Source organism: Apteryx rowi, unplaced genomic scaffold (genome assembly GCF_003343035.1).
Source record: "Apteryx rowi isolate R43461 unplaced genomic scaffold, aptRow1 scaffold_163, whole genome shotgun sequence".
NCBI classification, from domain to species: domain Eukaryota; kingdom Metazoa; phylum Chordata; class Aves; order Apterygiformes; family Apterygidae; genus Apteryx; species Apteryx rowi.
In genome coordinates, this window is record NW_020447897.1 from 1,539,965 (window position 1) to 1,552,254 (window position 12,290).

General features: G+C 41.7%; 1 long non-coding RNA gene across 1 annotated transcript; it reads left to right on the forward strand.

Moving 5' to 3' along the window:
* Window positions 1–16: 16 nt before the first annotated feature.
* Window positions 17–5,017, forward strand: LOC112963185. Its single transcript, XR_003252522.1, has 2 exons — window positions 17–380; window positions 3,833–5,017. It is a non-coding gene; the product is annotated as an uncharacterized LOC112963185 (long non-coding RNA).
* Window positions 5,018–12,290: the final 7,273 nt, after the last annotated feature.

A 12,290-nucleotide genomic window follows, 5' to 3' on the forward strand; every position in this document is an offset into this window, starting at 1 on the left:
GGGAGGGGAGGGGGGGGGCGCCGCCATTTTGAGGCGGGAGCGACGATGGCGCCGGGGCCGTTGACAGCTCCGCCGCGCCGCCCGGGCGCCTCGTGTCCCGCTGGGCCTCACCCGCCGGCTTGGGCGCCGCGCCGGGACGTGGCTGTGGGAGGCCCCCGTTTCCCCCCCGCGGAAACGTGTCTCTGCTTCTTGTAGGTGTGGGTGTTTGGGGAGCGGGCAGCGCGGAGCCTTGCGTGGTGTCCTGGCGGTGTGCACTGCGCGCGTGTAAGGGCCGCTGCGATCCCCCGTGTCCCTGTGCGTCCCTCCTTGCCGCTCCGGTCTGGCCTGCAAAAGACCTGCACAACTCTGTATATGCACAACTCTTGCTCTCCCTGTAGCTGGTAATGCTTGCCTATGTTTATAAACCGTGTAACTTCCTCATGAGCGCTTCATACATGCTGTTTCTCTATTATTTGCACATGGTTTGGCAATCCTGACTTCTTTTTTTTATATAGCTGTATGCATAAGCACCTGACAATCACTTCACATAGGCTGCAATTACTTCATTACACTTGTGCCTACAGGTACAGATTGAAATTGTACCTTCATATCACAGAAGCGTTTGCAACCCATTAATAGATTTACTGCAATTTTCAGGACTTATGTAATCTTCATCAGAGCCATAACAACTACTTAAAAATACTGAAATCTAAATACATAAAACCTTCTTGATTGACAGAGCCATATGTAACAGAATAATCTTGAATTAGTAAAATGATGCATTTTTCTAGGTGAAGGTATGCCCTACTACTTTATTCTGTAGAACTRATCCTGAGATGCTAAACTAATAACTGCTCCACTAGGATCTTATATCTCACTGGATCTCTGGGATGGAAAAGCTCACATTCATCTACGGTAGTAGCCTTGTCAGTCAGAAACATTAAGATGAGAGACAACAATAAACAGTCTAACTGACTAACAGTGGATAGTAATTTATTTAATCAGTCAGTTCATTTGAAGACAACGTCTGTTTTGATACACACCTTTCATCCTGTCTGTCCAGGAAATACAAGTAGTTCTATTTAGCTGATAATACATCAAAAGTTTTGAGGACTTGTATATTCATTGAATTCTGTATTTCATCTGAATAATGGAAAGGATATTTCTAAAGATTGGACACTGAATATTTAACCTACTAAAACCACTGCCAGAGAAGTGTTTCTCTAATTCCATGTTAATGCTATAGCAACCTTTATATCATCCATGATGGTTAAGAAAGTATTTACCCCAAAGTTTGTTCTTTTTTATACTGTACTGTCTTTTTGTTCTGTCAGTTACCATTTGCATGCTTATTTGCTTGGCAAGATCAACAGGGTAAGCTGTGGTAAGTGCTATAAAGTTGAGAGATAAAAGGACTGGGTTGTTGATTTGTTTTCTCAAATCATGGAACTTTATGTGCCTATATTCTTTGAAGGAACAAATCAAACCTATTTCAAGCCTTGGCAGAAATTTAAAGTACATGCATATGTATATTGCTGAGCTTCTCTCCTTGACACAATACATTTGCAGCATGTTTTAAAAACATTTTCAGTTCTATAATTACATGATCACCTGCTATATAAGAAAGAGAATATTAGCTGCCTTTGTTACAGTGAAATTATTAAATTTCTTCAATGATTTGACCTTTTCTTCTATGAAATTAATTTCCAGAGATACTCATTTGGATCAGCCAGGTCCTAATAGGAACTTCAAATTATTTCGCTTCATTTCAAATATATATATATTCATGCATTTTTCCCTCAAAACAAAGTTTTAAAAGTTATATTTTTATCAAAGAAGGCAGATCTCATTTTAATTTTTGAAGAAATGATCCTTTTTGTTTCCTGAACTATGCAACAGTTACTCATTGCTAAATAATCAATAAAAGCATTAAATCACTTCATATAACTCTTGTAACTACTGGCAGTACTAAATGATCTGCCAAATAAGAATATTAAAGAGCTATTGATTAAAAACAGTCATATTGTTAAAAGCCTTGTATTTTTTATTTAGATGCAAAATATTTTGTATATCTCAAAATAATCCTATGCTGCCTTATGTGGACAAGGAATAATCAAAATACAATCACAAATTTTCAGTAAAAAAAAMCAGGGTTAAACAGACGTCACTGATGCACTTTGAAAAGTATCACTGTTGTTGTTGTCAATCAAAACTTTAAACAGCTCAGAAAAAGAATTGGTTTTATGTATAAGCTTACCGAGCTTTGATATTTTTTATAAGGTTGTAATTAGCTTATCTACTATCTTATACAAGGTGGCCATTTTTTGTTGTCCACTGTACAGAATGCATTAAATAGCCTTTCCAAATGGTTTTCAGTTACATGGTTTTTCATTTATAGCATATTTTAAATTTACCATAAGACATTCCTATCAGCCAGGTTCTACAGAATCCAAAGTAATTAATACCTATGTATCTTACCAAACAGTGTAAGGATGATACCAAATGTTAAAATGAAGTGTGTAAAAGCAAACTGGTTCAGACCAAGGATGTATCTAGTCCTGTATTCTTATTGGTCCAGTTAGTATAAGTGAATGCCTAGAGAAATGCAAAAACAAGCACATGTGTATTTCACTTAAGAATTTGCCTAGCCTATGATCATTTTTAGCTAAAGGATTTTCTGAACCATATGTGATTTGTTTTTCTGATAATTGAATTTCTTCCAATAACTTGTCTAGTCTTGTCCATAGTTGTCCAGTATTCCCCTGAATATTTTGGCAAGAAGCGCCGGCTGTTATATGAAGAGCAAGTCCTTTTGTTTTCTCTGAACCCTTGTCCCACTAGCTTCTCTGATAGTCCCTTGTTCCTGTGTGGATTGTGGACAGTCAGCACCAGTCCATCTCTCCAGGCTGTGTATGATTTTGTACATCTCTTTCATATTCTCCAGGTCATCTTCCAGGCTCCAAAAAAATCACTCCACATAAAAAGCCATCCCCTTTATTGACCCCTTGATCTGATTAAATCAGTCCACCTCAGTCAGTGACAAGGATAAAGTAATTAATTCTTTATCCATTATAATACGACAGTTTGTGAGGAATCTTCACTACCTGCGTTCTGGTCTCCTGCAGAGCTGGTGTAAATTTTCACCTTCACCAAACTGCAGCTGGGCTTTGTAACTACATTAAAGACCAAGTGAGCATTGCCATTTCTAGAAGAAAGCCAGACAGCTGAAGTAGTAAATGAATGTTTTTTGTGAAGGTTGTGAGAACTGTATTACCTACTCCATGAGTGACATTTTTATAGATAAATTAAAAAAGCTAATAGCTTCTTTAATGCAACTATCCACCCTCAAGAACAGATGCCTAGTAAACCTTAATTTAAATTCAGCATATAAGTGTAAACAATTTTAAACCGAATCATCCACTTGTTTATATAGGTTCAGCTTCTTTGTTGAAGTCAAATGGGGATACTTTGTCACTAGACTAGAGTAGATAGTCTAGGGTCTTCTGGTAGGCTTCGCATTTGCAAAAACCAGCCTGTGTTTGTGATTTAATGCTTTGTATATGGAGTCAGTCGGCCAAACATATACAACGTTCTGAAAAAAATAAACTTGCAGTGGGAGTGTGGTATATGATCAAGGGCATTGTGGCCTGCTTTGGCATAAATATGTACAGTTTTTGCGTGACACTGTTTCCCCCGATTGTAGTGAACCTAGAGAAAACATTTCTTGAAGCATCTTATGTGTATTTTCATTCCTTTCTTAATTTGTACACTCAAATCTGTCAAACTCAAAACCTGTTACATGCGAAAGCTTAAAGATTGTTGCTATTTTGGGATTTTTTTTTCTTTTTGATAGCATTGAACATTGCAGACATGTAAAAAGATTTGCAAGCACACCGACCCTTCTTGCACAGACCACTTCCCGTTAACTTAAGTGGGGCTCTGTGAGGATCCTGAGCTCGTTTTCACTGCAGCTCCTTGCCGGCCTCCAGGGTGCCCGGCAAGGCAGGCAGGGGTTCGATGGTGAGGAAGAGGAGGAAGAGAAGGCCCTGGCCATGCCTGTCAGCAGACACCACGGAGCTGCAAAACGCTGGCGGACGGCAGGTGGACCGGCACAGGGGAGCCCTGGGCACCATTTCCCCACCACAGCAACTAGAAAAGGCCAAAGACTCCCCCCCCCCCCAAAAAAAAGCCAAAATGAAAGTGAGTGGTCAAGAAATGTGGTTCAGAGCCTCCTCAGAGGAGGGAGCGCAGGCAGAAGGAAAACTGTCTTGTCCACTTTTCTGGCTGAACCCCGTTTTTTTTTTCTTTTTTTTTCTTCTATTTGTTATCCAAATCTTCTCAAAGTACACAATTTATAAAATGCAAGACTGCAGACCCCATTTTCAAATGATTTCTTATCAAAACTTCTTCATTTTCTTTTACAAGGATAAATCTATTGTATTACCTTCTCTTAAAAACACTTTTGTATATTTGTTAGTTTTATTCAAAAAATACATTTTCTACACATACTTTCCTTCAATTTAATGCAGCAATTCACTTAGAGGCTAAAGAAGTTTTTTTTTCAAAACTTGAGAGATTTGAAAATATTAAATATTACAGATTTATGGTGCAGGCATTTTGATTTTTTTCTTCTGTACAAATATATCAAAAAGACGTTTCTGGTATAAAAAAAAATGAGATTTGGACATTTGATTCATGAAGCTCTTATGGAAAGTAATAACAAGCATGAGAGTAAAGAAAATGGTAATTTAAAAGCCTTTGAATTCAGTATGGTGACTGAGTGATTGGTAGAAATAATTAAATTATTGCAATAAGTAAATGGTGTGTTTAAAAATATGTTAAGACATCTGGTTATTCATATAGGAATGTTGTTTTTGTAGCTGAAGATAAGCAATATTAAATATAGGCTTCTCATTGTAATGTGATTTTATTCTTTACCTGGGAAAATAACTTCATAAGAAAGAACCCTCATTTGAAGGAGTGATTGAACAAAAAGGAGTGCTAATGTGAATAATAAAGATTGTCTATAAAATACTGATTCTTGGCAAAAGATTCCTCATGATGTTAATGATTATATGTGTCTGCCTTCTGAATAAGAACAAAACATTTCTTCATTTAACACTTTGTGGTATCAAACATCATAGAAAAGTAGAAAAATTAAATAAATCAGAACTCTGTAATTATAATAATTTTAGAAAATACCCCCCTGAAAACTTAAGTTTTATTATGTTATTAGAGTTGTTCCTTTCTAAATGTAAGTTTCAGTCTCTGTTGCTCTTTGCTGAGACCAGGCTGACTGCAGCACAGGACAAGCAGCACAGCCCTGGTTCTCTTTACCGTGATTACACTCTGCCCGTCCCTGTTTCTTGCTCTGGTTCCAGTCCCCAAATCACAGAATCGCTGAGGCTGGCAGACACCTCTGGAGATCATCTAGTCCAACCCCCCACTCAAGGCAGAGTCACCAAGAGCCAGCTACCCAGGACCGTGTGCAGTCAGGTTTTCAGTATCTCCAAGGATGGAGACTCCACAACCCCTCCGGGCAAACTGTTCCAGTGTTCAACCACACACAGAGGAATAAAAAGTGTTCTCCTTTCTTCAGGTGGAGATCCCTGTGTTTCAGGCTGTGCCCACTGCCTCTTGTCCTGTCACTGGCAACCATGGAGAAGAGCCTGGCTCCACCTTCTTTACTTTACTTCCCCCCCATCAGCTATTTAAAAGCACTGATAAGATCCCTCCTGAGCCTCCTCTTCTCCAGCCTAAACAGACACAGCTCTCTCAGCTTCTCCTCCGATGACAGACGTTCCAGCACCTACATCATCTTCGTGGCCCGTTGCKGGACTTGCTCCAGTATGTCCACGACTCTCTTGTCCAGGCAAGCCCAGCACTCCAGATGGGTCTCACCAGTGCGGAGCGGAGGGGAAGGATCGCCTCCCTCCACCTGCCGGCCACGCTCTGCCTAATGCAGCCCAGCACACCGCTGGCCGCCTTTGCTGCAAGGGCACACTGCTGCCTCATGGTCAACTTGGTGTCCGCCAGGACTCCCACGGTCTTCTCCACCAAACTGGTTTCCAGCCAGTTGGCCCCCAGCCTGTACTGGTGCATGGACACCTCCCCAGGGGCAGGACTTGACATTTCAATTTGTTCAGCTCTCTGAGGGACCTTTCAGCCCATTTCTCGTCCTGTCAAGGTCCCTCTAAATGGCAGCACAACCGGTTGATGTATCATTATCTTCTCTCAGTTCTGTATCTTCTGCAAACTTGCTGGGGTACACCACTAGTGACTGGCCTCCAGCAGGACTTTGTGCCACTGATCACAACTGTCTCRGTCCAGCAGTTTAGGCAGTTTCCAGTCCACCTCACTGACCATTTCTCTAGCCCATGCTTTCTCAACTTGTCTATGAGCATGTTATGGGAGACAGTGTTGAAAGCCTTGCTAAAGTCAAGATAAGCTGCTCCCCCCTCATCCACTAGGCTAGTTATCTTATTGAAGAAAGCTATCAGGTTGGTTAAGCACRATTTCCCCTTCATAAATCCATGCTGACTGCTCCCAATCACCTGCTTGTTCTTCATATCTTTGGAAATGGTTTTCAGGATTTTTTCCTCCATTGCCTGCCCAGAGACTGAGGTAAGGCTCACCAGTGCCAGATCTTCCTTCTTGCCTTTCTTGAATATAGGAGCAATATTTGCTTTTTTCCAGTCCTCAATAACTTCCGCCCCATCACCATGACCTTTTGAAGATAATCAAGAGTGGCTTCACAGTGACGTTGGCCAGCACCTTCAGCACTTCTTCCCATCACGGCTTTGATCCCACCTGGGCCCATGGACTTGTATATGTATGCTTTCCTGGACCCCTCTTTTGTCCAGAACTATATCCCACAGGATTCTCTCAAGGAGGTCCCTGAACAGGCCAAAGTCCGCTCTCCTGAATTCCAGGGTTGTGGTCCTGCTTTTTGCCCTGCTCCTTCCTTGCAGAATCCTGAACTCCACCATCTCATGATGGAGCCAAGGCTGCCCCCAACCTTCACATCTCCCACCAGTTCTTCCTTGTTTATAACAATTGGGTCCAGCAGAGCATCTCCCCTTGTCAGCTCCTCAATGATCTGTGTTAGGAAGTCGTCACCAGTGCACTCCAGAAACCTCCTGCATTGCTTGTGCCCTTCTATGTTGTTCCTCCAGCAGGTATCATGGTTGTTCAAGTCCCCCATGAGGATCAGGTCCTGTGAACATGAGGCTTCCTCCTGTTGTCTAAAGAAGGACTCATATATTTCTTCTTCCCAGTCAGACAGTCTTAGCAGACACCCACAGCATTGGCCCCACGTTGGTCTGCCCTCTAACCCTGACTCATCGGCTCCCGACTGTCTCATTGTCCATCCCCAGGCAGAGCTCCATACATTTCTGCTGCTCTCTCATATAAAGAGAGAGCAGCGTCCCCACTTTCCCAGCTTGTCCTTCCTGAAAAGCCTGTATCCGTCCATGACAGCACTACAGTCACGAGAGCTGTCCCACCACATCTCCATGATCCCTAATCACTTTTCAGTATTTAGTAAGTGACACTTTCAAGATGGCTGAAGTATTTTCTTGATCAATCCTATTGCATTTGAATCCATAGAGTGTATTTCCAAAGATATTAAATGCATGATACTTATAAGAATGCCATCTTACTTTCCRTCACTTTTAAGAACAACAAGGGTATATTTTCTCAATTTAGACATCTCTTTTGCAGAATTTTGTATTAGGTTTTTGAAGCATGCATTTTAAAATGACCATGATTAAGTGCATGTATCACAAATTAGAAGTTATTTGAAGTACTGTGGCGTGTTTTATCTTTTATTTTTGGCAAGATGTAGGGGGAACAGTAAGATCTGCATTGTGAAAGTTGCTCACTGCCAACTACGGTGTCTGTTCAAATACAATGTTATCATCCAAAGAAAAACAAATATAGTCTTTGAAGACAAGAGAGCAGAAGAATTAAGACATGTTCAGATTTTCCCAATATCCCACTGAGCCAACAGAAGGACAAGAAATTTGAATCTTCATATTCTGCACCACAGTAGAACTGTTTGCCTTCCCTTGTAACTGGATAATCATTACACAAGTTTATAAGGCCCTAATTTAAAAGCAGGCATTTCATAACAGACAAAGGTCCTCCCTGAGCTTCCTGATATCAAGCATCGGACACCGTTATTATTTCTATACTCTTTCACACAGTACATCCTACAAGTCATGTTCAGTGGCCGCAGGGAGACAAGATTTTAGCTGCAACTTTAGCACGTAGTCGGAAAGCCTGTCTCTCTTACAGGTGTGTACATTCACATTTTCACCAGCAAAGGGAAGGCAGGTGGCTGAAAACGTAGGTAGCTCTTATCTGGGTAATGGAAAGTGTGTGTTGGGGGGAATGTGTGTGGGAGGGGAATGAGATTTTTGGTGCACAAAGCAACGTGATCTTTGCAATGGCTGGTATGCAGCATCTACCAAAAGCAGAAGCTGGAGCCCTGACTTGGATGTCAGGGGGTGCCCACACAGCTCGTGAGAAGTTTTAGTTGCCACAGGATGGCATTTCTGCTTTGCCTGGGCTAGGGCCCTGTTTCAATCCCTCGTGGCTGGTGCTTTGGCTCTGGAGCTGCTCATCCGCTGCCCACCACACTGCCAGAAAATGGGACAAGGTCGCTGCAAGGCTGGGACCCACGCCGCCGTCGGGGCACTCGGTGCACTGCAAGCAGCGTTGTGCACTCGCCCTTTCCTGCCGGGTAAAGCCGAAAGGTGGATGAGCAGCGCTTGGCTGATCCCCCCTGCTAACTGGGTATTTGGATATTGGATATTCTGGATATTCACTGGATACTTGAAAGCAAAGTCCTGGGAAGGGGAGAAGAAGAAGCATGGAGATAGCAGCTTCCTGCAAATAAGAATGAAGGGGAATGTCCTGAACGAAATCCCAAAAGTAAACATCGGGAAATCAGCTGTCTTGCCAGAGGCAGGTCTAATGATTTTTAACGGTGAGGATCAGCAGAAAATTTTGTGGTATACTTCAAGCATAATAAAAGAAGAAGATAATGTAGCTTGCTCTAGGGGACCCTGCTTGAGCAGGGGGCTTGGACTAGGTGATCTCCAGAGGTCCCTTCCAACCTCAACCACTCTGTGATTCTGTGATTCTGCTACATATAACGAGTTTTTACACGCTGTAAACTTGTTACGCCTTGCCTCTGTTGTTATACACTACTTTTCCGTTCCTGTTACCCCAAGTTGCAGGATGATGCAGTTGCACGTTGCCCTTAAGGGGAAAAACAAAGAAAGGCTTCCTGGAGGTCTATAAAGTTTTTCCTCGAGGGGTGGGGGAAGAGTGCCCCACCACCCCCACTCACGTCTTGTGTCACTAAAGGCTGTGCCACAATACCTGAAGTACGCCGGCAGCTCTAAGTTCCAAATTAAAGTTTAATTCTGGCATTTCTAGAACTCTGAACATAACTTTACAAATTTAATATTCTTTGAACAGTTTTTTCATATATGTAGTTTTCAGAAGAATGAGCATTAGACCTAACTCTATTGTCATCTATATTCATGAACCAGTAGACTCACTTTGACTTTTAGTATGCAGAGATATGATTATAAGTATTTCTCTGTTTATATGCAAAGCTAAAGAGCCCAGAAACTGTTTTCCGGCAAAAGTTACTTTATACTTTACGTACTTTCTCAGTAGTTGAGGGCAATACTTATTAATGAGATTATAGAATGTTCTACTGTAAAAGGATATATTAATGTTATTATGTACTAGCTTATAAATATAATTTATCATGTTTTTAATATTAAAATATTTTCTTTTTACAAGTCCCCACACAATAATACTTCATTTGTAATTTTTTCCCCCTTCTCGCTGTCTTCTTTTCTTTCTCCTTTATTTTAGGGGGGTGGGGGGAATTCCTTGGAGAGCTCAGGACTATTCCTTTTCAACCCACTTCAGCAGAAAATAAATTTTTCAACATTTTCAATTTTTCTATTGTAATATATGAAGTGAAATCAATGCTATTCTATTGAATTCTTCCCTCAATATATATATATTACATTTTCTTTGTCTGGGTTCAAATAGATTTAATCAAAATGTAAAAAGTAATATCACTGGTGTTGGCCCTTTTGATTAAGTCTCTAGGCTTTATTCTTAGGAAATCTATGAAGTTATTAGTTTACTTAGCACCCTAGTTAATTTCAAAGTATTATCTTTTCTCTGTACATGAAATAAAATTTCAGTTTATACTAGTAATTAAAGTACAGCTCTATCTGAAAAATGACTACATAATATGGCATTTTTTTGTTAAATAAGGACTCTGTGTGCATAGACAAGATGCAGATTGGGAGGGGGGTGGGGGGCTGAACTATGGAAATCTCGTAAGTGAGAGAGGGGAAAGGACTTAATGAGACAGGATGAAAGAGCAACCTTAACAGACACATGTAAGTACTGCAGGAGTTCTGRACCTTTTACCAGAAGAGATTTACCTTTTGCCCTCAAGAGCCTGGAGGCTGTTGCTGCAGGAGAGAAAAGGACCGAAGTGAGAGCAGGAGCGTTTTTAACGCGTGGTACCGCAGGTAGCCTGAATACTCTTCCTCCGTACGCGGTGTTTGTGTGACTAAATCTCTACAGACAGCAACTGCAGCCTGGCACACCAGTCCTTTTCTAAAGAGTAGTTGTTGGGACAGCAAAGGGAGAAYGGGGCAGCCAGCTCAACTGCTTCTTGAAGCCTCTCCAGGGGTCTCAAGTATCTTTCCAGGGTCATGTTGAGATTTGAGAGTGGATTTTCAAACATGAGAAAACTGGGGTTCTTAAATCAGTCCCAAACAAACTAAATGTAAAAATGTAGAGCTTTGTGGACCAAGCTTACGCAGCTTCTGAAGCTCTGGTCATGGGAAACTGCCCTTAGTTACACAGGTGGTTTCTCCTGGCCCTGTTTCTAAGTAATGAAAAGACTTTTCTTCCTGAAAACTCATGCTGCAGCTTTCCTGTGCAGGTTAAGGAAAGAAGTAATGTATTTGATTTTCAGATATTCCAAAACACTCACATAACTCTCTATATCTTGCAAGTGTGACTAATATGCAAGGACTAACTGTTCAGCAGTCATAGCGCCAAAGACTCACTATGGCTGAAACAGGAGGGAGGGTGTGAGGAAGCGTTTTATAGTTATCTTACCTGCAATTTGACCAAGGTGCCAGGAAGTTTTGTGCAAAGAGCATCCATGAACCTAAATGAGATGTCATTAACAGCTATTCACCCTGGACAAAAAAGTATTGCCATAATATCCAGGATCAGCACCATCAAATGACAGAGTAGGGGGCACATCAACAAGTAGGCTGACAATGACTCCTCCAGCCTCAGAAAAAGGATTAACTTCATAATGTGCTGTGCAGATACAGCATCAATGCTGAAACGGGCCCAAAATTCTCTATCCGGGGGAAACCCTTCAGCCGCCCCGTGTGCAACAACAACCCTTCAGTCCATCTCTGACTCATGTAGTTCTACACTCTTGAAAAATAAGATTGGCACTTAATGTTGTGCAATCTATTAAAAGAGTTTAGGAACACTTTTTTCCCCCTAGGATTTTTTTTTTTTTTTTAAACGGGGTGCAAGCTCCCAAGTGGATGAGATATTAGCATTTCTGCAAGTCCTGTGGAATCCAACCTCTATGCGGAGACTCTCCTCTTTCCCCCACCAGGAAGAAATGAGGAGAAATTCAGTCCTTCCCCTTCCTGTTTGGTGAGGCCAGCAGCCACGAGGAACCAGCTGCCTGGTGGGTCCGGGGGTGACTGCCAGCCTGCCAGTCCCCTACTTGCCCCTATTTTAGGGGAGCCAGTGGCAAAAAATAATATTGTGAACCTGTCCAGGTGAAAATAGCTAGGAGACCTCTCCGTGTGGGGAAGGGCGTGGGAGCATTTCAAGGGGAAAGCTGGAGGTCATGGGAAGAAATGGGGAGAGCTGCAACGGGAGTGTGTGCAGAGTCACCGCTACAGTGAAGGGTAATGGAGTTTTTTGCTGGAGAATGCTTAAGAGACCGCTAGCAAAAATCTGTAGGAAACTAGGCTTCATTAGTTCTCATGCTGCCAGAACAATTTTATCTATTTTTACTTTCAGAAAGCTAATGTGAGAAGAAATATTTAGTGGCATGGCAGTGTATCATCAGGTTTTCTTACATGTTAACCAGCCAGAAGGTGTCTACTACAGGAGAAGATGAATTTAGTAGCAATATTTCCATTGCCACAGGAGTAACAGCATGCCACCAACTGCAGAGGAAAAGTGAAATGAAGGAAACAGATGATAAGAAAATGCTTTTT